Source organism: Lithobates pipiens, unplaced genomic scaffold (assembly GCF_037356315.1).
Source record: "Lithobates pipiens isolate NorthernLeopardFrog02 unplaced genomic scaffold, aLitPip1_a1.2 Scaffold_22, whole genome shotgun sequence".
In the NCBI taxonomy this organism is placed as follows: domain Eukaryota; kingdom Metazoa; phylum Chordata; class Amphibia; order Anura; family Ranidae; genus Lithobates; species Lithobates pipiens.
The window spans coordinates 235953088-235980781 of record NW_027507784.1 but is presented as its reverse complement, the minus strand read 5'-3'; the positions used below and the strand labels follow the sequence as shown (position 1 = coordinate 235980781).

The 27694-nt window shown below is 41.4% G+C and overlaps 1 long non-coding RNA gene across 1 annotated transcript in view; it reads left to right on the top strand.

Moving 5' to 3' along the window:
- LOC143925493 (uncharacterized) overlaps positions 1-27694 on the top strand; it is a 53222-nt gene that overhangs the window by 11389 nt on the left and 14139 nt on the right. Inside the window, exon 2 of the long non-coding RNA XR_013262008.1 lies at positions 12893-13012. This is a non-coding gene — a long non-coding RNA (uncharacterized LOC143925493). The remainder of the gene's footprint in view (positions 1-12892; positions 13013-27694) is intronic.

Here is a 27694-nt window from a genome sequence, read left to right as displayed (position 1 = left end):
GTAGCTATAGCAGTAGAGAGGCTACCACTAGCCAGTTGGATAAGTACACATGCAGGTCACCCTCTCAGATGACACAGGCTCACCCAAGGTGCAAGGTTTAAGCAACAACTGGTATTCACCAGAGCTCCTGATGGTGAAGATGGGTTTTGCTGCGCATTAGTACCAGGTTGTTTTCCTCAGGATCGCTCTACCAGAAGGTGAGCAAGCTGGGGCCCAGTAGCAGATATAACAGGTATAAAGGCAGAAGCATAGTCAATAAACACGCCAAAGGTTGGTAACAAGTGGTTGCAGGTTGGGATCAAGCAGAAGCATAGTCAAGGAATTGACAAAGTAATTGACAATTGACTAGAGAGAGCATAATATCCTGGCAAACAGGAAGTGCAAAGGTATGGCTTAAATAGGAAGTCTCAGATAGAAAAAGAGTCAAAACAATAATGACTAAAATATTAACAACGCATTGTAAGGATTCATGCGTTAAAGTGCATAAACAAATATGTGACAAATCTAAACTAGAGAAAAAAAAACTGCTAGCATTCTTAATATATGTGAAATGACATATACTATAAGTTATTATTAAACAAAATAAAAACCGTCCAATGATGCAGTCCCTTAAACATGTGAACAGCAGATATGCATGTAAACAACTATCTATGTAAGGATTCATGCATTCAATTAAACATGTAAACAACTAGATGTTGTGCTTTGTGCAGACTTCAAACATCTTTTATAATGAATAAAGTGCAGAGAGCCCAATACCATTCACACTCTGCTATCATCTTACTGTTTGGACTTATTTAGTTGAAAATAGGTCAGATGCGCATTTGCATTTATGGGGTTCACTCCAAGGCACCACTACTCTCTCATGGTCATCCTCAATATTTCTTGGATAGTAACTTTCCAACTCTACACCAACCTCCAGGACTCTTCTGCTCAAAAAAGGCTTGGATAGTGTAATACAGTAAAAACTCTGACCGGGGGTCAGCAACCAGTAGATCCCAATCTACCAGTAGATCGTGGCTAGATGAATGGTAGATCATGGTCTGGGTTTACTGACCCACCATCCCAGAGCATCAAACAGAGTGCAATGCAAAGGGACTACTTGTAAAGTTGTAGTTGTAGTAGGAAGCAAGAGCTGAATAAGCCAATGGCTCATGTAGTGCTGGCTTCTGTCCAATGCAGAGTGATACCAATTGCACTTCACCTCTTATTCTGGATAATGGTCTCCAGAGTGGTGCCAGCAGCAGGAAAGACGAGATCGTAAGGTCAGTGTGAAGCAATACACTGGGCATAATAGTATAGGGCTGCTTTTAAACTGATGTGCTGCAGTTTACTCACACAGCGGGTGCTGTGCAGTGCTCCTGCAGCTTTCCTGTGGGTGTACTGCACTTAGCCATAGACTTCAATTATATCCTGTGGGTTTGGTGCACTTTCTAAGTGCACCACACCTGCAGAATATAATAGAAGTCTATGGCAAAGCACAGCTAACCCAGAAAGGCTAGGGTGCACATCAGTGTAAAAGAATCATTTTAGGGGGCTCAGAACACTAAGGGTTAATTTACATTTGTAGTTTGGGGGTTGGTAAAACCCCATAGCTAAGATGGGTTTTTACCACCCCTGCCCCAGCCATAGTGACCAGGGGTGTACACATGTCACAGCTACAGCAGGAGTAATACACCCTGTCATGGTTGCTGAGTGTAGCACCAGCCTAGCATAACCGATTCAAGGAAACCTTGTGCAGTATAGAAAATAAGGGGTTAAAGTAGGCAGCGCTGTGTTGCTTTCTTACCACCTGCTATAACCTATTGGACCCCGCAGAAAAACAAAAGTAAACAAAGCAACAAAACAATTCTAGTGACAGTAAACATGTTAAAACAAGTATAATGGATAAATATAGTGGATTAGGAGGGCTCTGCTCTTGAAAGCTTCCAATCTAACTATGTGAACATCCATACCACACAGTAAAAAAGTGGTGGAAAAACATTACATACATAAAAACTTTGTAAAGCTTCACATACACTACAGCTTCTAAACTTGCGTATAGGAGCTTTAGACTTTTTTGCGAAAGTGCCTAAACTCAACTCCATAAAAGCCTATGGGGGTTATTTACGAAAGGCAAATCCACTTTGCACTACAAGTGCACTTGGAAGTGCAGTCGGTGTAGATCTTAGGGGAACATGCAAGGAAAATAAAGAACAGCATTTTTGCTGGCACATGATTGGATGATAAAATCAGCAGTGCTTCCCCTCAATTTCAGATCTTCCCCTCAGAACGACAATGACAATTGCACTTGTATTGCAGAGTGGATATGCCTTTAATAAATAAACCCCCTTTGTGTCCATATACAGTATACATAGGCTTTTAGGATCTTTTAGGAGCAGCTGCGGTTAGGGGAGGTTCAATCTCCCTCTCCTGAACGCAGAAGAATCATGTTCGGGATAGGAATGTCTTGACTGCTGGCCGCAAATTGTGGCAAAATCACAGGAAAATCGTGGTGCTATTTTTCTGTATTTTGCATTTTCTCATGGCTGGTGGTCAAAGTAGGCTATGTGTACATGAAATAAATAAAATAATAGTGCACTAATCCAAAAGGAATTTGGTATGTAATCCACCTACAAATGTTAGTGCTTAAAGGAAACTATTAAATAATTCCTATACATATAAACATAATTGTGTAAACAAATCATGCAAAAAACAACACATAGTCAAAATAAAGTCCAGAATATATAAGTGCAATCACTTGTGATAATATTTTCACAAATCATGCCTTGAATAAACAGATTATGGATAATCACCAATGGAAAAACATCAGCCGAGTCCTGGATCCTCTGTGTTCCTCTTTATATACCCTGTGAACCACTCCTTTGGATGCATACTCAAAGCAAATGAGAGATATTCATTACGAAATATTGCTGATATAAATGTGTAAATATATATATAAAATATATATTAAACATAAAAGTTGCCTGCTCATATTTAGCACATCAATTGCTTTTGTAACATAAAAACGTTGGAGAGTTCACCTCCTCACCATGCTTTCGAGAACACAAGCCACCAGAAGTGACATCATCAGCTCCTTCCAATGTGTTGCATCACCGATCTAATGACTTTTTCAAGGAAATAGCGAATATGTGTACATAAAGCTTAATAAAGCTGTCCCATACTCAAAACATACCTGTCTACATTTGTAATGCCCATCCAGCCACAAAGCCACTGATCTGCTTGCATGACTCCCCCAATACCACCATACAACTTCAGATCATCACAAATCACAACTGCCCAAAAAACATCTCACGTCCTTAGATCATCACAAACCAACAACTAAATGTGATGTTAGAGAACCCCAGAGAGCAATAATTCTAGCACCAGGACAATAAATAAAGATAAATAACTAAAAAAAGTGATACTCCTTATACATAAATTCATCAACAAAGTGTAAACACAGTAAATCATTTGTAATAATAGTCCACATTTGCATTAAATGATCCACAGAATCTTCAAAATTATTCCTTAAGTTAAAATTCCCATGTTGCTTTCTTCACCTTCCACCAATGGGTTAAACCATATAGATACACATTAAACACCACGTGCTGTTTCTGGGCTCCCAGAACGCTCACCACAAAAATATAACAATAGCACTATTATCAATATTGATTATAACGCCTTGTATCTTTCCTCCTTTGGATGGGTACCTCTCTCTCCTCCTGTTCACAGGGATCTGTCTCCAGGTTATTCCTCTTTTTCATGCAGTATATGTGTATGGCTCCTTTAATTCCACTTATGAATTCATACGGCCATTCTGCATAGCTCTCGAAAAAAGGAAGTGAAAATACAAGGCTCCCATAGCGTAGCATGTTAAAAGCTCACATCCATTTATTGGGTTCCAGTACATTCACATTTAAAAGATTAAAACCACGCATAGATACTAAAACTGAAACTCCAGAGCATCCTACCATGTCCCTTCCAGTCTGTGCCAGACTCTCCTCTCACCCTACGTGTTACGCCACGCTCACATTACTTCATCAGGTGGGTTGATTCATATCAGTAGTCATTCTAGCACCCGGCCTCCTGTGCAACTCTAAACTGGTAACCTGTAAAGGCCTTTAAAGCGTCGGCCTATAGAGATTTTTACGTACTGTCGTTTGGTGCCGTTCCACAGTCATACATAATTTTAAAGTGTGATATATTAGGTATCTATTTATCATCAATATTTAACATCATCTGTTATATTTTACCAAAAATGGGTATTATATTGTTTGTGTACACTAACATTCATTAAAGTGTATTTTTTGCAAACAATTGTATTTGAAAAACTGATGTGCAAATACCATGTGACATAAACAATTGCAACACTCACTATTTTATTCTCTAGGGCCCCTGCTTAATAATATATCATGTTTGGGGTTCTGATCAATTTTCTAGCAAAATATTGATTATTTTGACCTGTAGGAGAGAATTGGCCTGGGTGGCATGTAGTTAAAGTTGTGTTAGTTTTAATACAAAATGTTTGTGAACGTATTAATTGCTACATGTATCAGTCAAACAGAATAAACTTTCTACTATTTCACTGGGCAACTTTTCTGTCCACACTTGGACAAATAAGTAGTGCCATTACCTGGGGTACAGGAGATGGCAAAAACCTTGGTGCCTTACAGCCCCTATCTGCCACATAGAAAAAATGGCTCTGTGTGTTTGCCCCTCCAATCCTTGACAAACCAGCTTTAATTCTAAATTCCAGTACCAGGTAGGGAAAAGGAGGTGGCGGGATCAGACAAAAACACTGGAAACCCGTTAGCCATGGGAATATTCCACACCAGGATGCATAGTGAATAGTGAACTTCATCAAAATCCCTTTACTATACAAAAATGTGTTTTTTTAACCACTTGCTTACTGGTGAGGTGGCACTGATGGGCGCTGATAGGCTGCACAGATGATGTGGCACCAATAGGTGGCACTGATGGGAACTGATGAGGTAGCACTGGTGGATACAGATCATGAGGCACTGATCAGGCTGCACTGGTGGGTGGCACTGATAGGCAGCACTGATGGACACTGATAGGCAGCACTGGTGGGAACTGATAAGGCCGGATGGACAGTGATTGGCAGCATTAAAAGGTGGCACTGGAGGGCACTGATTAGCAGTACTGATGGGCACTGATAGATAACACTGGTGGGCATGGATTTGCAGTTTTGGAGCTCTGGATGCAGATACCCTCTGAGCAAAATGAAAGTGCCAATCATCTATGGCTCCACCTACTCTGTATTAACACACAACAGCAAAAAAAAAAAAAAAGAAGATACACATTTAATGTTAAATGAAGATTTATTGGGAGCTGTAAAACAGTTATTTGACATTTATAATCGAATTCCAATTGCTCTTTTGAAACAGTTGTTTTTTCACCTGCATAACACCAATCAGGGATGGCCAGACACTGTAGAGAGCATACGTCAGTAATAGAACGCCCTCCCAAGGATCTTCGTCTGAAGATTCCAAAGAACAGGGAAATATCATGTGGCCACACAACAGCACTGCAGGAAGAAGGTACTTAGAGGATAAAAATAAATAAAATAAATATAGTGGCATGATTTATATGATTTATGTGAATGTATTATGACAAATAACACTTCTCTGTTTAGTATCACTTTAATAAGGATAAAACATACTCTGTTGGTTTCATGCAATATAAAAGATTGTTTTCTGCTGTGATGAAAACCACAAAGACACTATTTACCCTTAATAAACTGGGATAGAAATGTAAGAACTGCCATTGCGGACTTGCTTTAAAGATATAATATTCAAGGGTGTCATCCTGATTTTGGGTTCACTACATAGTAAGTCATTGACCTGGAATAGGTAAGTGACTCAATAAGTAGTGAAGCCAAAATCAGGATGACAGCCTGTCAGGGTGCATCCTTACAAACTGTAAGCAATGGTAGCCTTCAAATTTCTGTCCTCACTAGTTCCATTTAAGGTACACAGTGGAAAAACTACAAGTTGTTACTATACTTTTGGAGTCGTAGATAATGGGGCATTTACTGAAATTTTACTTTATATTTCCATTTCAATGGGGGAGAAAAAACAGTGTGTAAGAGATTTTGTATTTGTTTTGTGCCAACATATTATGTTTTATTTTCTGTGATTCAGTTGAATACAGCTGCCAATTATATGTGCAGATGGTTCTACATATCATTTAAGAGTACCATAGGGCAAAAAAATACTTTACCAGGTTTTTACAAAAGTAAAAATATTCTTTATACTTTTTAACAATAAACATTATAAGGGATTAAATGTTTGTAAACAGAGGATCACTGAATTGTCCCTGGAAATCAGTCAGCCAGAAGGATTACAGAGTTCATCCAGGAAAATGCATTTTGAGTGATCTATTTTTTCCCCGTAAATCAGTCAGCCAAGGGGTGTTTTCAGAGGCAAACAAAAGAGCTAGGCGTGCCAAAATATAGTGCATTTTTTGACAGGTAGGGAGGCACACCCAGTATAAAGGTCCATAACACATGAGGGTAAATTTAGGGAATTTAGTTGACAGTTTACAGGTAAGAGTTAAAGCCAACACATTTTGGGGGTGATGCCTCCCCCTTCATCAGGGCTAATATGCAGAGAGACAAATAAATATAAATAATTCAGAATGTTATGTGGATAATTCAAAATATAGTGCACAGCAACATTTATTTTTTACCTGAAAATTGTATGTGTTCTGGGACCAGAGACTAGCAGCTGCTATACCCAAAATAATCCAAATTGAGATTGGGCAGTGTTCATCTCCTATAATACCTGCAGCTGGCCTCAAAGCTACATTTAAGCTGGCAGAACACAATTCAAAATACTTTTTATACATTATAGGTGAGAAGGAGGTACTAATATGAATATGAATTTACAACTTCTGAACCTGTACAATTAAGCCCTATTTGGGTGAAACATGTCAAACTGTAGGTGGGTGATGTCAGCAGTGTGTGGCTTTGTGTCCAGTGTTTATTGCAGTTTACAAATTGACCAATTTTAAAAAGTGGAACACCCCAACTGCACCCTCCAGGATTTCTTGGGACATTCTTTAACCACTTCAGCCCTGGAAGATTTGGCTGCTCAATGACCAGGCCATTTTTATACGATACGGCACTGTGTTGATTTAACTGACAATTGCACAGTCATGCAACGCTATACCCAAACAAAATTGACCTCCTTTTTTCCCCACAAATAGAGCTTTCTTTTGGTGGTATTTGATCACCTCTGTGTTTTTAATTTTTTTGCACTATAAACAAAAGAGGGACAATTTTTGAAAAAAAAAAAACACAATGGGGGTTATTTACGAAAGGCAAATCCACTTTGCACTACAAGTGCAAACTACAAGTGCAAAGTGCACTTGAAATTGCACTGAGAGTGCACTTGGAAGTGCAGTCACTTGTTGCCTTATGAGTTTATGTGAAATCTTCATTAATATCTGTAAAATATTGTAATTAGAAATAGATCTCATTTGGCTGGCATCTATGAAAGCCAGGTAAAATGCCTCCCCTCAGGTGCTTGTTAAGAGCAGACAATGCGGGGCAGAGACTCCAACCATGGAGAACAAATTCCATTGTTCTACACCTACTCACTTCAAAGGACCCCATGCTGGGGTATGCAATGAAGGGAGGCAACCATAATCAATTGCTAAGTTCCTAGGGAAATCCAATTAAATCTTCTTCCCAGAATAGTCACAAGGATTTGCATGAAAGGGGGCCGACTTTTGTAGTAAGCCCTCCAATCATGCTTGAGTTAAGGCAGCCTATGGGGCATCAGTATGAAGGGGATATACTCCGAGCAAAGGGGAGGTAACGGTCTCTTTTTGGGAACCAGTCCTCAAGAGTGGAACTTTGTAAGGATGGGTAATTATGGTTAAGGTGTTGCTTGTAACGAAATATGCTTGTAGATCACTGTCTTAGAGAATATACTTTGTATTCCTGCATGTAAATATTATATTTCAACCTAGTATTTTCTTCCTTGATGTAAGACCATAGATAGAGATTTGTGTGTTAGCTAGACTTTCAACTACTTTTAATAAATGGTGTTATGTTAAACCTTTCTTTTCCTTGTCAATAGAATTCTCTTTTAACCCATATCATATCTTCTGATTAATAAATCAGAAATATAGATTTTAAAGGTTAACACACTGTAGATCCAAGGGGGACATGCAAGGAAAATAAAAAACAGCATTTTAGCTTGCACATTATTTGATGTTAAAATCAGCAGGGCTTCCCCTCATTTCAGATCTACCCCTCAGATTTACAGTGACTGCACTTCTAAGTGCACTTTCAAATGCACTTTGCACTTGTAGATTGCAAAGTGGATTTGCCTTTCGTAAATAACCCCCATATATTTTACTTTTTGCTATAATAAATATCCCACATTTAAAAAAACAAAAAAAAAAATGTTTTCCTCTGTTTAGGATGACATGTATTCTTCTACATATTTTTGGTAAAAACAAACAAAAAAAACCCCCACAAGCGTATATTGATTGGTTTGCGCAAACGTTCTAGTGTCTATAAAATAGGGGATAGATTTACGGCATTATTTATTTATTTTAATAGTAATGGCAGCAATCTGAGATTTTTATGGGGCCTGAGATATTTTGGCGGACAAATTGGACACTTTTGACACATTTTTGGGACCATTGACAATTATAGAGTGACCAGTGCTATAAAAATGCACTGATTACTGTATAAGGCTGGGTTCACACCTATGCAAATTGGATGTGGGTTTCCCTGCATCCAATTCGCATTCATCAGGAGAATATGACCAGCTCTCTGTGGACCAAGTTCACATGTCTCCGGGACAGCTGCGCACTGCACAGAAACGCTGTGCATCTATGCCTCCGTTCCAGGGCTGAATTCAGGCAAAGATCCTGACCTGATTTGTCCCTGAAACAGAGAACAGAGATGGATGGACGGAAAGCTTTGCTGTGCGATCCGCCAATGGTTTAGGTGTGAACCAAGCCTGAATGTCACTGGCAGAGAAGGGGTTAACACTAGGGGCGATCAAGAGGTTAACTGTGTTCCAACTGTAGGGGGGGTGGGACTGTTTAGGAGGAGAGAGATCAGTGTTCATAATTAGTATGAACACACAATCTTACAATGTTTCTCTACTCCCCTGAAAGAACTGGGATTTGTGCATTTACACACACAGATCCCAGTTCTCGCTCTGTCATTAGCGATCGCGCATGCCCCTAGTGGCCAAAAGAAAAAGCAATGTAAGGTAATGTCAATTTGCCCAGCCGAGCCAACCTGCCACAATAAAATTGCAGTGGCGGGTCCGGAAGTGGTTAAAAGCATGATTGGTGTCATATAGCAACACAGACAAACTCATAATATAACATTCACCATTACTGAGAAGTATAAATTAAGGACATATTTGCCTTTATGTCAAGCTTGCTGTTATAGCAGGGACTAATGGAAATTTAATTGAGATGAAAGAAGTTGAGAAGCATCCCAGACATTAACACATAGTTACATAGTAGGTGAGGTTGAAAAAAGACACAAATCCATCAAGTCCAACCTATGTGTGTGATTATATGACAGTATAAATAGCCTAGTTTAAATACACTCCAAGCTCATCCTGATACTCAAGGTTGGATTTGATGCAAATGAAGCTAAAGTATAACTAAAGGCAAAACTTTTTTTTCCAGCTTTTTCAGAAAAAGTGGCAAAGGCCTAAATACACTGTAAATTGTTATTGCTCTTGCGATTGTCACTCTCTCCAAGTGTTTCACATTCAAATATTTTATTTTATTGATTATTTTAATGTGTACCCAGATCAGTACAGCCTCGGAAGCAATTATTAATTAGCGGGGTATTGGGGAAAGAATTTTGATATCCTAGCAGGTACTAGATACCATCTGGTAAGTACCCTGTAGTTAATCTCTAGGGATATTATATTTAGTGTAGCAGATTTAGTAGCCTGCCAGATGTGAGCCCAGTTTAGTGTGCCTGGAGGTTTAGATCAGTTTCCCATTTGGCTCTATAGGATAAGGGGGGAGAGGTTGTGTGTGAAAGTAGTTGCGTGTACAAATCTGAAATAAGTCCACGCCTATGAGGGTCAGATTTGCAGGCTTGTTCAAAGACCGTAAAAAATTGGGGTAGATGAATCTAGGGGAGCGTTTTTGATTAGAAATTGTTTTATTTGTAAGTATATGGAGATTTCTTTCTGAGGTAATGCATGTGTTTCTTTTAACATGGCAAAAAGTATAATAGTAGTGGGTTTATAAAAATGATAAGAACGTATTAGTTCAGCGTTTGACCAAGCAGTGAAAGAGGTATGAGAAGTCTAGGCTGGATAGAAGGAGGGGTTGTTGAGGAAGGAAAGAAGGGGATTATGTTTAGTTTGGAGACCAAAATGAGCTCTTAGCCTGTTCCAAATTGAAAGGCTATGTTTAGTAATAAGGTTTGTAATTGTCCAGTAGAAGCCAAAGGAGGTTTGCTGTAGATAAAGGAATGCATTCCACCAATTCAATTGTGACCCAAAGGGGAATTTATTTAGTGGCTTGGTATTTAGGTAATTGAGCTAATTGGGCAGCATAGTAATATTTAGAGAAATTAGGAACACTCAGCCCACCACAGATGTGGGGGGGGGGGGGTATATAAGGTAGATTGTGGAAGGTGGGGTTTCAGTTTTCCCCAAATTAATTGGGAAACTTTTCTCTGTAGGATTTGGAAGAAATATGCTTGAACCTATATTGGGAGAACTCTAAAAATATATAACATCTTAGGTAGTATTGACATTTTGATAGCAGCAATTCTACCCATCCAAGTCAATGGTAGAGAAGACCAAGTTTTCATTCTGTTGTGAGGTGATTTAGCATGGAAGAGTAATTTGCTGCATATAGATTTGTTGGAAAATGAAAAATTGAGAACATGCTCTCAATCTTTTGGTGGCCAAAATGTGCCCAGCAAAAGTCCGATGGAGCATACACACGATTGCATTTTCTGACCAAAAGCTGTCATCAGTCTTTTGCTGGCTGAATTTCCAATCGTGTGTCAGGTGGAATAGAAATGTTTAAAGCTTTGGACTTATGAGGATTTATTTTGAGACCAGATATCACCTATAAGAATAAGGAGTATCAGTCCATCTGTTCTTCTGGTGGTGGTGAAGCAAAGCGCCTCTTCTTGTGTTTACTGGAGTGACCTGGAAGATTGGACGTATCTTGTGGATTTTTGGGAGAGCTTGATGTTGCTCGGCATTTGGATCCCTTAGTTGTATTTTCTGGTGTTGACAGGCAAAGATCATGGATAGCTGTGATAAGGTCATGAGGTAAAGGAAGAGCCTTTGTGAGAGAAATGCACAGCAAAAGGGAAGCTACAACAATATGATATATGATAGTGCTGAAGAGTCTGTAAATGTGGTTTCATCACTTTTCTTTTCAAGAGTGTCTGCTGTGAGAGGTCTTGAAAGATCTGGTATCAATGCCCCTGGAAGATCAAGGAATCTTTATTGTGGGCTACTTCCATTAGTTGTTCCTTGGTGCGGAAGTAATGTAGTTTAATTACAATGTCCCTAGGGGGGCCATCATCTTTCCGGAGAGCCAGGGTTCTATGGATCCTGTCCATCTCTAGTCATTTTATGCGAATCGATGGAACTAGTTCCTGAAAGAGTGCAGTAATGGTAGATTGGAGGTCTTCTATGAACTCAGGAATGCCATGGACAGGCTCTGTTCTCGAAGTCCTCAAGTTGGGCACTAAGGGAAGAATTTTCTTCCCTGAGGGCTTCCAGTTCATCATTATGATTATTAGAGATAACATCCAATTAATTAATTTTCTGTTCTAGAACAGAGGTGCCACGGCCCATCTCACGAATCTCCCACATGAGCTTCTCAGTAATTGTATCTGAGGTATTTTGTAAGGCTTTTTGTAGTACTCGCTCACATTAACAGAGAAGGTCAGGACCGGGGGGGATTCTGTAAAGTAATGGTAGTTAGTCCAAAATCAAAATCTAGCTCACCTCTCTGAGAGGAGGGAGAAATCCTTGTCTGTGCCTGCTTCTGTGAGAGAGCAGAGCGGGAAGATGATGCTGCCACCATTCTAGTTCTAGTCAGAGCTTCTTGACTCTTGACGGGCTTAATTTTTGATTTCTTCCCGCTGTACAAACTTGTGAAAAAGTTCTCTGTAGTCTCTGTAAGATAAGTGTCACTTTTTGTGGTTGGTGTGCAGTGGTAACTTGCCGTTATTTAGCTGTTAGGTCCCGGTATCCGCGGAGCTCTAAGCAGCCATGTATTGCTCAGTCAGCCAAGCACATGCGCCTCCCTCTCCAAGTGTCTCAAACTCCAATGTCACTGAGAATAAAATTAAAGGTAAATCCCAATTTGTGAGTTGCTACCAGAACAGTAATAGAGGGGGGAATCTTTCAGTGGGAACACTTGTTCCCATGGCAGATGTCTAAGAGGTGATATCCGATACATTGGGAAGTTTTTCTGTTGAGTCTGCAGGTCAGGAGGCAAAGGAAAATCTCCAAGACACAAATGGCAAAAAAAGCGAAATGAAAAAAACAATGTTTTGACTTTAGGTATACCTCAAACAATGTCCTCTACATACATAAGCGTAATGAGAGTTTACTATTTAATAAAGTGATTCACTTGGTAACTTTCCAATGCTAAACAATTAAAGACAAGCAATTTTAACCCAGATTAATAATTTACAAAGAATACTTGCAATGTAACATTTAACAAGTAAAGTTCTTACAAGCTACAACAAAGGCATTGTACATTTAGTTTGAAAGCTTGTCGCCATGGCCCTATGATAATAGCTGACAGATTACTTTGATAAGTAATGAGAGCAAACTCAGAATTACAATGAGCTATTTCCAAAGCAATTGAGATTACATTTGTTCTTAAAGAAGCTTTAATATTTTTCTTTCAGAACCTTTTAAAGTACACCTGACAAAAGAGAGATATGAGGGCTGCTATTGATGGCTTTCTTCAGAAAATTCTGGTTGCCTACCTGCGTCAAACGTCAATATTACATTACCCAAACATGAAGGTAGTACATGAGTATCAGAAAAGTATGAGATTTTTGTATCTTTAAACTTGCTACATGTTGATGTCTCAGAAGGCATGGAAGTCAGAGGAACAGCAAAGCAACTAGCATTTTTAGCATAGAGGGCAATGGTGCTTCTCTTATGACAGATTTCCTTTAACAATGTTGTAAAAAATGAACACATTATGCAGAGGTGAATATTAGAACAACAAATAAAGACATTTTTTTATTAATTCAAATTATACCATATATGATGGTTGGTCTGTGAAATAGCTGCTGCAGTTTATTTATTATTTTAATATTTCACTTAGCGCAAGTTTTATTTAGTACATACACTGCTAAAAATCACTGATCACAACCATTACTAGTAAAAACAAATAAAATAAAAAGTCCATAAATATATTTCACAGTTTGTAGACACTAACTTTTGCGCAAACCAGTCAATATACGCTTATTGTGATTTTTTTAAACAAAAATATGTAGCAGAATACATATTGGACTAAATTAGATTTTTTTAATTGTTTTTATTGGATGTGTTTTATAGCAAGTAAGAGTAAGTAAAAAATAATGTTTTTTTTTCAAAATTGTTGGACTTTTTTGTTTATAGCGCAAAAAATATAAACCACAAAGGTGATAAAATACCACCAAAATAAAGCTCTATTTGTGGGGGAAAAGGGAGATCAATTTATTTGAATATAGAATCGCACCCCAGTGCAATTGTCAGTTAAAGCAACGCAGTGTCGTATCTAAAAAAACGGCTTGATCAGGAAGGGGGGGGGGGTAAAACCTCCTGGAGCTTAAGCAGTTAAAGGAAAGACTTGCAGCAAAAAATAAAAAAGCAGTTTAACCTGAAATAAAAGTTCTATCAACATATAGTATGCCTAGAACAGTATACTGTATAAAGCAAGGACCTGTCTAAATCACTGCAAATTGAAACAATTGTTTAGCTTTGTCCTCATATTACATTGTTTGGATAAATTGGAAGAAAATTGTACAGAGATAGCTTAGCTTAAATAGCTTTAGAGAGATTTTTTCTCACTTCTCTAAAATTATCTCTCTAATGGAGCCCCACATTGCAATAAAAGCTTGACAGCAGTGCGCATGCGCGGCACCCTGTGATGGCCGCCTGAACACAGGGCTCCGCAACGTCCCGGCCTCTACGCTCTCTTAGCGGCTGAACACCGCCGAAAATCCGAGCGACACGGTGAGCGGAGGTGTCCACCGACACAGGGGCACTAACGAATGCCAAAAGGAAAGGCGAGGAGAGGCCTGAACACCCGTCTCGCTAGCCTCCCCGGAGCAGACGGCATACCTAAGATGGCGGCGGAGCGGCCGCCTCACGAGGCCCTCACAGGCACGATAGGATCTTCGCCCTGGCTGGACAGACTCCACGATGAGGTATGTGGAGGGGATCTCTCCCTTCATCTCAAGGGAGGTCCCCAGTCCCCTGCATCCACCTTATCGCTAATACAGCAGACATTGGAGGACATCCATAGCCTATCTCCTGAGGGGGAACACAGACCACAGCATGCAGATGCCTTCACAGAAGCAGCACAGCTCATCCCTCATCCACCCCAGTCCCCTCAGTCTCGGGATATGTCTTCTATGTTTTCCAAATTTGCAGAATTGCTTGATAGGGGACTGGCACAGACAGCGTTTAGAATTACTTCTGATATAAAATCTGATCTACATATGCTGGGCTCCCGCATTGAAAGTATTGAACTTAAAATGGACGCCACAATCGATCGAGTGAACCAGAATTCCGATCGTTTCCAGGAACTACACGATCAACTTGAGGGGGCTTACGCCAAAATTGACGATTTGGAAAATAGATCCCGCAGACTTAATTTCCGCATCAGGGGGCTTCCTGAATCGGTAACAGATGTACATGATGCTGTCCATTCACTCATAAAGACCCTCATTCCTGACATCAGATCACACAAATTGGAATTGGATCGCGCTCACAGAGCCCTGGGTCCCCCCTGCCAAGATGGACTCCCACGCGACATTGTGGTCAAGCCGCACTACTATAATGTCAAAGAAGAGGTGATGAAGAAAGCTCGATTATCGCCCCAGCTCCAAATTATGGGCCACCCAATTCAATTATACGCTGACATTTCTCCTTTCACCATCCAAAAAAGGCGATCCCTGAAACCCTTACTGACGATCCTTACTCAGAAGAACATTAAGTACTGGTGGCTATTCCCGTTCGGCTTAAAATTTGACTTTAATGGTAAACCTTTTCGCTTCACCTCACTCCATGAAGGAGAACTACTGCTCCGCAAGCTAGGCCTTTTCCCCTCGGATCCACCATCCCCCATGCAGACCACTTCTTCTGGGATGGCCAAACGCCCTCCTCCATCCAGCCCTCTCACTTCTCTCTGGATCTCCCCCAAACACAAGAAAGCTAAAGATGGTCTTCCTCCTTGATAATGACACAGTCCTATTTTTGGCACCGTAATTTTATTTTTCTGTGGGACTCCTTTTTCTCCTATTTCGGAGTCTGATCCTTATTCGGATCTGTGGTTTCAAATATTTTGGTTAATTGCTTTCACTCATTTTGCCCCCATTACAAAACTTGTGATGTGTGCAAGTTATATATCACATCCATTAGCAATAACTTGTTATAGGTGTTCAGTTATATCTGTTAAATTTTAAACATCTTACTTTTAGGTTGTAGCTGTGGGGGCCGGGACGTTCTTCCTGAGCACTCTTTCCTTTCTGGGTGGGACAGTTCCTGAGGGGTCTGTTTCATCCAGTCTGGACGTCTCCTCCGTTGTGAGGATAGAAATGTTGATTTCCTTTGGTGGGCGGATCCGCTATTATCCCTCACCTGGGAAACATATGTCTTTTTTGTATTTTTCTTTTCTCTATTTCATTTTCTTCTTTCTCTTCCTTTCTCTCCCTGATATAGCTTATGAGGTAGTCTCTCTTTCCCTAGCGGCTCGAACGGAAGACTGGGAGTCTCTCTTGGATCCTCGATGTATGCAGCTGGTCAACAGCGAGAGGGTAGGTCACAAGGATATCCCTGCCTTCTGTTCCTTTCTGCTCCATGGCTGACAGCCCACACCACAAACCTTTACTGCGCCTAGCATCCCATAATGTGCAAGGTCTGAATTCCCCCATCAAACGAAAAAAGATTTTCCAACATTGTCACTCCCTAAAAATTGACATCCTCTTTTTACAAGAAACACATTTCCTGAAATCTTTTCAACCCTCTTTCATCCATGCAAAATTCCCCAAATTTTATTTAGCCAATTCTGACAACAAGACCAAGGGGGTTGGTCTTTTTTTTTCAGGAAGGGTTAAATTTTCTTTGGTTTCCGAATTTAAGGACCCAGGCGGCAGATTTATTCTCCTTAAAATTATTATTGATGAACAAATTTACTCTCTTATCTCTTACTATGCTCCTAACAAGGGGCAAGCACAGTTTTTCCAATCCATGCTTAGCACCTTGTCTCCACTAACGGAAGGAATAGTCATTTACGGGGGTGATTCTAATTTAGCTTTTGACTCTGGGGTTGACAAATCACGTCCTCCCGGAAGGGACAGGGTTCGTCCGACTAAGCAGAGCCTAAAGGTAGCCAGACAATTATATCACTATGGTCTGATCGATGCCTGGAGGGAACTTAATCCCAGGGTTCGGGATTACACTCATTACTCTAGTCCTCACCAAACCTTTGCAAGAATTGATCATTTCTTTATCCTCCAGCAACATATCCCATTAGTGCGTCGGTCCTCCATTAGGGACTCTGCTTGCTTGGACCATTCCATGGTCCTTCTTTCCATTCAGGGTGGCTCAATCCCCCCATCTGAGTTTCACTGGCGTTTAAATGCCTCCATTCTCAGCAATCCTGTACATGTCACGGAAATAGAACAACATATACAAGATTACTTCCACCTCAACGATGTGGATGACATTTCCCCCTCAACGTTATGGGCAGCTCATAAGGCCACCATAAGGGGCGTCCTTATCCAAATTTCTACCAGGTTACGCAAGACTCGCAAGATGGAATTACTCAAACTTGAAAGGGAATTTTCTTCCCTGAGTAAAAGTCATAAAGCTAACCCCACACAACTCTCTACTGACAAATTGGACGTAGCCCGTACTGCATTAAACCTTTCTCTTACAGCGATAGCAGAGAAAGAACTCAGATGGGAGGGAGGACGCCATTACCAACATACTAATAGTCTTGGTACCCGACTTGCTAGACGTCTCACCCCTAAAACCAAATTATTTTCACTTCCAAAAATCAGAATGGCTGATGGTTCACTTACCCAGAATCCCCCTAAAATTTTAGATGCATTTCAGGATTTCTATCTCTCCCTTTACGGTAATACAGATAGTGGCACACGTTCCGACGCCATTCATTCATTCTTACAATCGATTCAACTCCCCACACTGAAGGATCATCACAGGGACGAGTTAGAAGCCCCAATTTCTGCAGAGGAAATAGAAGGGGTTATTAAGGACCTTAAGTCAAATTCTGCACCAGGACCCAACGGATTTTCGGTGCCTTACTATAAACATTTTTCGCAAACTCTAGCTCCGTATCTAGCACGGTTCTTTAATCACCTTAGATCTGGCTCTCCTCTGGACAAGGCCCTCAATTCAGCTTTTGTCACGGTTATCCCTAAACCTGGGAAAGACCCCAGTAGCGTGTCTAATTATAGACCCATATCTTTGATCAACAACGATCTTAAAATCTTAACTAAACTCTTGGCTAATCGTCTTTCTAAATTCATTAGCCTATACGTGCATGCTGACCAAGTGGGTTTTATCCCGGGGAGACAAGGCCCGGATCAGATAAGGAGGGCAGTAGACATAATCTCACTGTTGCAGTCTCAATGGGATGGGGGTCCCCCTCAACAAGGGTGCCTCCTCTCATTGGATCTAATGAAGGCATTTGACTCGGTGTCCTGGTCATTCCTCTTCCCCACTCTTGAAAGGTGGGGATTTGGACAATCCTTAATGAACATCATCCACGCACTTTATTCGACCCCAGAGGCTCGAATAAAGATGCAGGGATATTTCTCGAGCCCCTTCTCGATACGTAGGGGCACAAGGCAGGGATGCCCCTTATCTCCATTGATTTTCGCCGTGGTCATTGAAACACTTGCTATATCAATTAGAGCGAACCCTGACATTAAGGGTATTAGATGTGGACCGAAAATCCAAAATCTTTTTGCTGATGATGTATTGCTTTTCATTTCCTCACCGACCACCTCGCTCCCAGTAATATGCAAACTCCTTAATGATTTTGGCGATATCTCTGGGTTAAGGGTCAATTATACCAAGTCTTTAGTGCTTAATATCAACCTTTCACCTATACTGGTCTCCCAACTTAAACATAACTTCCGCTTTGATTGGTCTGAATCGAATATTCCTTATCTAGGGATTCACCTTACCGCTTCAATTGACAAACTGTACTCAGCTAATTTCCCCCCGACATTCTGCAAACTGGAGGAAGATCTGGCCTTCTGGGATACCCTTAAGTTATCCTGGCTGGGCAGGATAAATTCGGTCAAAATGACACTCCTCCCACGAATACTGTATCTCTTTAGGTCATTACCTATCCCTGTCCCGAAGGACCGCATTCGTAGTTTTCAGTCCAGAATCCTGAAATTTATCTGGGGATCCAAGGGTCACAGAATCTCTAAAGATACGCTTTTCCGCCATAAAAATCAAGGGGGTCTGGGGGTCCCGAACATCCTTTCGTATTATCAAGCAGCGCAAATCTCCCAACTGTCTACTTTATACTTTAAAACATCCCAGCCAGATTGGGTTCATATGGAGAGACAGGTGGTCCCTAACTATACTCTGGATTACCTCCTATGGTGCGCTCCGAAGTCCAGACCAGCCGTTACGGCACCTACTCTCTCCCATTCAATCACCCTTTAGGACTCCCTGAAAAATAATCAATTTCTTATTTCACAGTGGAAACCGCTCTCCCACATATTCAGGAATCCCCTCTTCCTTCCAGGACAGGATATTAAGGCCTTCCGTTGGTGGCTAGATAAAGGTTTGTATAGGATTGGCCACTTTCTATCGCCCTCTGGTCCTTTCTCTTTGAAACACTATATTAAAAAGCATCACCTGCCAGATACTGAAATATTCCGCTTTAATCAAATTAACCATTTTCTACAGTCTTTGAGGCCTTCTACTGACCCCCCTCTTTCGGTCACTGAATACGAACTATGGTGTGGTCAAGCCATGGAGCAGAAGGGAGGGATATCTGTGATCTATCGCGCTCTTACAAGGATGGAAAGTAAAACACTGTTTATGCGAGAATGGGAAACAGATCTACAACAACAATGGTCCTTAGAGGATTGGCATAAGGTGTCTCTTAAGGCCTTCAAAGGCTTTCTAAATGCAACTCTCATAGAAGCTAACTTAAAGATTCTTATGAGATGGTACATGGTACCTCTGAGATTAGCAAAAATTTATCCGAATGCCTCTCCCCTTTGTTTCCGTGATTGTGGCCATATAGGTTCTATGTTACATATCTGGTGGGATTGTCCGAAAATTAGGACTTAATGGAATAAGGTTTTCCACATTATTCGGAAAATCACTACCTTCCCCATTCCTAAAACTCCTCAAATAGCTTTACTCAACTTTCCCTTACAAGGAGTGCCGAAATCAACTCAACAACTCATTAGATTTATTCTGGTTGTAACTAAACTCACTATTGCTAAGGCCTGGAAAACAAAGACGGTCTCCCTAAGAATGGTTAAAAGGAAAATCTCTTGGATCATGGTTCAGGAAAAAACTGTTAGCATTTTCCTTAATAAGATAGACAAACATACTGCGATATGGGATCCTTGGATCAATTATACCTCTAAATGTTTTCCGGATTCAGGGACTCCAGTGTCCTGAGGGGTAAGAGAGGCTCGCTTCCTTCTTAGCTACCTTTTCTCTGATTCCTTTTCTTTTCCTTTCATCTTTTCTTTTTCTCTTCTTTCTATGATTTAGTGCTTTTTATATAACTTAGTTTGGGTACATTGGGAGGTATAAACCCCCATTAAGATCATAAACCTTTATACTCAGATCTGTAGGCTGACTTGTTTTTTAAATCCTATCTGGTTCACTTGTTATAGTTATTTTTTCTCCGAGATATCTCTTTGACCTGCTTTCTGGGGCATTGTTGTTTCGATACTTACGCTGGAAGAAAATGTATCACAGGTCCCAGTTCATGGGCTAGGTTAGGTCTCAGGGGCTCCGGCACAGCAAGATCCCTTTTGGGGTGCTAGGCCCAGGAGGCTCGACCTCACAGTCAATAGATGGGTTCCTCGGAACCATAGGTTTTTCACCTATTGAGATGTTAATTCGTTGGTTGTTCTTAACTTATGAGTTACATGATCTCCTCCAGATAGCTTGCACCGATAGATCTTGTTCAATAATTCTCAGGGTTTATGTTCTGACTAATCGGTACTCTAATGAACTCTGTATTACTATTGTGCACTGTTTTTATGATCTCTTGTCTTTATGTTCAATCTTTCAATAAAAATCTATTGAAATAAAAAATAAATAAATAAAAGCTTGACAGGAACCCTTCTCCACTTAAGTAAAAAAAAAAATGGTTTGGCTAATTGTACATGTTAGCGCAATATGCACTGCAATGTTTATGTCATGGTGGGAATGAACCCTCATGAGATATTTTATTGTTTATTTTTATCCCTTTAGCCAACTTTATTATCACTCCTCCTTTATCCTACAATTTCCAATATCCCTAATGAGCAAGTAAAATGTTTAGTGGTTTACAGTATATGATGGTTCTTTGGCTGTTAAGACACTATTAACTTCAACAAACCCAATTTACCAACAACATTTTATATGTTAAAAATACCCAAGAGTTCCTTAACATTTTGCTATACTTATTATATTTATAGCAGCTGATTTCTTTCAAGCAGATGCAACATTTTTGTATGCATTACATTCATCAAAATGGCTCTTAAGACGACTGGCATATGAGCAATGTAAGAGGATTAGTACTTGCTACACTCAAACAATGAATTAATATCTTCTAATCAATCAATGTGTAGCCTAGCCTCAGAAGGATTCTCACCCACATTGCCATATTCACTTACATCACCTGAGCTACAATTCTACAGCTTGTTTGTGGCTTTCCGTTGCGTAATCGAGAAGACAGTTTTAATTTAAGGGCTCATCTACCCAGCTGTCAATTAGTGAAGCAGCTTTCAACACTATGAATAACTACCCTAGGAAGAAATCCTTTTTTTTTTACTTTTGTAATCCTTTAAAACAACATATATATATATATATATATATATATATATATATATATATATATATATATATATATATATATATATATATATATATATATTATACATTATGCTGGATTCATGGACAGAAATAATCTAAAAATGTTTCATTATGAAAATTCAAGCACAAAAACAGTTTATGAGATAAATCTTATGAACATATAATGTGAACCATATTTATCATTTTGGAACCAGGCAACTGGAAAAAAGGAATGAATTTACTAAACTTGTCATCTGCATGCAGAAGAGGAAGCAATTGTACAGATCCAATTAATATTTAGGGAAATGCACATTATCAATTCACTAGAAATCAGAGACCTCATTATTAACAGTGTTTCATGAATTACCCCATCCATGTTTTGTTAGATATATGTATCTCTCTGGAGCTTCAAAGGATTATATTTGTTGTTTTAATATATTTGATTGTTATTTGTGGATAGGAGATAATTTTTCAGTCTGTGACAGTCCAAAAACAGGATTGTTTTATTAGTGTGGGATTTTTTACCTTTATGCATGCTATGCATGAAGGTAAAAAAACCTGTGTGCTGCTCTACCCACAGCCCCTCCCTTATACTCACCTGAACCCCCCTCACAATAAAAAGATGTGCTTGGGAGCCTCAGCTGTCCTGCGTCTCACTCTCCTTATTGGCTGAGACACAGCAGCAAGAGTTATTGGCTCCCACTGCTGTCAATTGCAGCCAGTGAGGCAATGAGGAGAGTGAAGCACAGTGGGGCTTGGAGACATTTTCCAGCTCTATGTGTCTTATGGACACATAGAGCAGGGATCGGGAGCGAAAACACACCAGTACCCTCATAACAAGCGACTCACTATTGGGGGCACTGGTCAAGGGGGAGGAGTCAGGAGTGCAGGCAGAGGACCCAAGAAGAAGAGAATCGGGACTGCTCTGTGCAAAACCATTGCACAGAGCAGGTAACTATAACGTGTTTATTTTTTTTATAAACAAACCTTTAGGCCCCTTTCACACTGGGGCAGTGCGGGCATCAGCGGTAAAGTGGTGCTATTTTTAGTGCCGCTTTACCGTCGTCTTATTTCCACTATTCAGCCGATGGCAGGCGGTTTTAACCCCCACTAGTGACCGAAAAAAGGTTAAAACTGTCGCCGCTGCAGCGGCGCTTTGCCGGTGGTATAGCCGCGCTGCCCTATTGATTTTAATGGGTAGGAGCAGTTTAGGGGTGGTGAAAACACCGCTCCAAAGATACTGCTAGCAGGACTTTTTTGCCGTCCTGCTAGCACACTGCTCCAGTGTGAAAGCCCTCCGGCTTTCACACTGGAGTGAAAGGAGCTGCTTTTTCAGGTGATATACAGGTGCTATTTTTAGTGCAGTAGCACCTGAAAAAACGCCTCAGTGTGAAAGAGGCCTTAGAATCACTTTGAGGGATATATTTTTAAAGAATGAAATGTGAATATCAGCAAACAATGGGCAGGGTTCCTCAAATAATTGCAGCAGCTGAAAACCTCTGCCACCCCAGCTGGAAAACAGCTTAAAATCAGCGCTAAAAAGTCAATGTCCCTTTAAATGTCCTTTCAAAAAGATCTTCAAAGAGATCTGCGCTATAGCCAAATGACGGCTACAGCATGGATCTACATTGCCGGGACGACGTCTATTGACGTAGTCCCCTTTCCTGGCTCCCCGTTGCGCGCAATCCCTGGACACAGCCAATCCCAGATCGCTGTAAACGGCCAATCACAGTGGCCGTTTACAGCGCGATCGCCGCCTCCAATGAGAGATGATCTCAAATGTAAACATATGAGATCATCTCTCATTGCCGAATCTGTCTCCTCACACAGAGACAGCGTGTGAGGAGAGAGATTCTGTGAGTTGAATCAAGTGTGCCCAAACAGTGCCCAGTACTAGTTCTAGTGCCATCTGTGCCCACCTGTGCCCACTTGTGCCACCAGTGCACCATCTTTACACCGCCAGTGCCCATCTATACCCCGCCAGTGCCCATCTGTACACCACCAGTGCCTGCCAGTGCCCATTTGTGCCACCTCAACAGCGCCCATTTGTGCCACCTCAACAGCGCCCATTTGTGCCACCTCAACAGCGCCCATCTGTGCCACCTGTACAATCAGTACACATTTGTGCAATAAATCAGCGCACATCTGTGCCGATTCAGTGCCCATCTGTGTCACCTCATCAGTGCATATCAGTGCCCATCTGTGCCACCTCATCAGTGCCCATCTGTGCCACCTCAGAGCATATCTGTGCCACCTCTGTGCTGCTTCATCACTACACATCTGTGGCGCCTCATCCGTGCACATCTGTGCGATCAGTGCCCATCTGTGCTGCCTCATCAGTGCACATCTGTGCCATCAATCAGTGCACATCAGTGCCACTTCATCAGTGCCCATCAGTGCAGGCTTAACACACACCTGTGCAGTCTCATCACCACCAGCAACCAACCATGTCTAAAAGAGTCTTTTCCGCCGAGGAGGCGTACCAAATTCTTTCCACGGCCGACGAGAGCAACGGGGAGCTCTCTTCTTCAGATTCCCTTTCAAATTCGGATTCTGAAGCCGACATAAATTATGAGCCAGTCCTCAGTAGTGAAACACTGACTGAATCCGAGGAGGAAGATATCCGGCCCATGAAACGAAGGCGTTCTAGTGAGGCAGTGGTGTCCACCAGCACCGAAGTGCCATCCACCATCACCGAAGTGCCATCCATCAGCACCACAGTGCCTCGGCAAGAAAGGCCAAGTACCAGTGGGGTGTCATCTCAGCCCCAAAGGGTTAGGACCCATGCCGGTCTTCCCTATGCCCTTCAGAGCCCCTTGTGGCTTCCACCTAATTCAGGAGAGGCCAATGTTCCCCCTTTCACTGCCCAGCCAGGAGTCCAGGTGGACACGGAGAATTTTACCCCAATACATTTTTTTAGTTTAATTTTTACGGAGGACATGTTGGCGTCAATTGTGGCCCAGTGCAACCTGTATGCACAACAATTTATTTTGCAAAATCCAACATCTTATTATCCCAGTCCCTACGAATGGAGAGACCTAACAGTGGAGGAGTTCAAGGTTTTTTTAGGCCTCACATTTAACATGGGACTCAACAAAAAAAAAATCAATTGGGTACCTATTGGTCAACCCAGCCCCTCCACTGCTCACCGCTCTTTTCCCAGAACCAGATATCGGATGATCATGAGGTTCCTACATTTCAGTGACAATACCCAGTGCCTGCCACGAAATGACCTAAATTACGACAGGCTTTACAAAATTCGTCCAAAACTTAATTATTTTTCAGAAACATTCCCCAAATTGTTTACCCCGGACCAACACATATGTGTGGATGAGTCGCTTATTAAATTTAGCGGCAGGCTTCAAATTAAGCAATTTATCCCCAGCAAAAGGGCCCGCTATGGGGTGAAGGTCTACAAATTATGCGACCGAGCCACAGGGTACACATATTCATTCATAGTGTACGAAGGCAAGGACACCCAGCTACAGCCCCTTAATTGTCCGGACTACTTGGGATCCAGCGGGAAAGTTGTTTGGGACCTCATATACCCCCTACTGGATAAAAGCTACCACCTGTATGTAGACAACTTCTACACATCTCTGTCCCTGTTCCACAACCTTCACCGGAAGAAGACGCCAGCATGTGGCACTGTAAAAAGGAATCGTAAGGGCTTTCCTCATAGTCTTGTGAATAAAAAGCTGAGAAAAAGGAGAAACGGCAAGTCTGCGAAACAAGGAGATTCTGGTAGTGAATTAGAGGGACAGAAGGGATGTATACATGTTGTCTTCTATCCACAATGATACATTCGTGGAAATCCCCAGAAGGAATGGCCCCATAAAAAAATCTAAATGCATTTATGAATATAATTTGTTCATGGGGGGGGTCGACTTCAATGACCAAATGATGGAATCATACCTTGCCACGAGACGGAAATACCATTGGTATAAAAAAGTAGCAATTTATTTTTTTCAATTGGCCATATACAATTCCACCCAAAAACCCCAACCACTTCTTTGGCTACCAGGAGGAAGTTTTCACTGCCCTTATTTTCCCGAATGGCGCACCAGAAAATATACGATCAGATGTTGTTAGTCGACTCTCCGAGCGCCACTTTCCTGATAAAATCCCTCCCAAACCAACAGGCCAAAGACGTAAAAAAGATGTAAGGTGTGTACCAGAGCAGGAGTCAGAAGAGACACATCTTATTATTGTGCACAATGTCCTTCCCAACAAGGCCTCTGCATAGGTGACTGCTTTCGCCGTTACCATACTTCAATTAATCTTTAGTGAAGTATGGTAAACATAATCCTCAGTTCCTGCCTTCATACACCTTCACACCCCTTATGCCGCTGCCTGATCTGGAACTGACCCTGGACTGTTATTCGACCATGCTTCTGCCTAACGATTCTGTACATACCTCTGCCTGATCTGGAACTGACCCTGGACTGTTATTCGACCATGCTTCTGCCTAACGATTCTGTACATACCTCTGCCTGATCTGGAACTGACTTTGGACTGTTTGACCACGATATTTGCCTGCCTCTTGGACTGATTTTGTATTCTGAAACTGGACTAGTGGGATTCAACACGGGGTTTCACATATGTGAGGGGCTCCAGTATAGTTTTTCTGGATGAAGAAAACAATTTTCTTTGTTTTCTTATTCCTAGATTAGGTTCTGGAGACACGGAGGCACTGACCACCTCTCCACCAATCTGGTAACCTGAGTCTGATACCCATCACCTGGTTGGCTGAAAGGACAGTCACTGCGATTGGATGCCTATCAGAAGGAGGGAGATGCATGGAGGACACAGGAACCGCTGTCTGAGCTGCTGCAAGGTCCCACAGCTTGCCATCATCACCCGCTGCCAGACCCACCACCAATATAGGGTAAGTGCTGATCAGATGGCGAGCGGGGCAGGGGAGGTCCCAGTGGCAACTTTTGATGGGCACACTGGCTGCATTAGATGAGGCACAGTGGCAGCATTTGAAGGGCATAGTGGCAGCATTTGATAGGGCACAGTGGCTACGTTTGATGGGCACAGTGGTTGCGTTTGATGGCACAGTGGCTGCATTTGATGGACACACTGGCTGCATTGGTGTTTTTTTCAGAACTTTTCAGTTTGTTTGCGCCACCCACAAAAATTTTGAGCACCAGCCACCACTGTGCGATAAAATATTCACTTAAATACTAAGCAAAAACTTCCCCTCACAAATAGTGAGTCTAAAACGTGCATGTGCCTTTATATCACAGTCTCAGATCCATCATGCGTGCTGTGTTAGCCCTTGTACACACGGTCGGAGATTCCGACAACCAAATCCGTCGGATTTTGTCCGTCAGATTTTGTCCAACGGATTTTGTCCGAAACTGTTGTATACACACGGTCGGACAAAGTTGTCGGAAAATCCAACGTGATGACGTTATTTCGTTACGATGGGACTATGTTCACGCTAGTAGCCAATAGCTTTGGTGTAGGAATTTGATCTGAGCATGCGTGCCACTTTGTCCGAACGGAATTCTCTACACATGATCGGAGTATGTCCGATCGGAGCAATTTGTTGGTAAATATTTCCGGCAAGTTGGAAAAGTTGGTCCGACGGATATTCAGACGGAAACTGTCCGATGCAGACCACACACAGTTGGAATATCCGGCAAAACGCTCAGATCAGACACATTCCAATGGAATCTCTGACCGTGTGTACAAGGGCTTACTCTGCTCACTCCATGCACATTATCAAATATCAAATTTTACTATGCATATAAACGTAATTACTGTAGAACTCTCAGCTTCCTTAATTCCAAGATTTGTGCGTGAAAAAATTCTCAAAAAAAAAAAATATATAAAAAATAGTGTAATAACACTTTAGGAATGAATCCAATTCCTGTGTTCTACCCATTTACGTTTAAAATACAAAACTATATGCCTCCTATTAGTTGCTGTGATTTGCGTCACCGATCCCACTAATCACCAGATAACCAGTCCATGCACCTTACCAAATGTTACACATGTCAGCGCTCCTGATAAGTTATGATTCCTCCATGCAGAGATAGCAAAAATTATGCATAGTGCAGCAATCCTTATAAAATGACATAATTTATTACAATGCCAATTCACTTAAAAAAACTGGATAAAAAAGTCTCTCACCTCACTCAAAATGGCCACCGCCATTTTGAGTGAGGCTTGTGTGATGATGTCACCTCTGGTGTCTGACATGACTTTCGACATGTTTCGTCCAATGGACTTCTTCTTCTGCCCCTTCTTCCCCAAAGCATCATGTTGATGGGGACAAGGGCCTCATCCCCACAATTGTGGCTTGTGGCTGTGGGGGTCTGTTTGCAGAGGCCTTAAGGGTATCTGTAAGCCCCCTTTCAAAAGGGGCCCCCACATTCTGGCCCCCTCCCTATGTGAATGAGTATTGG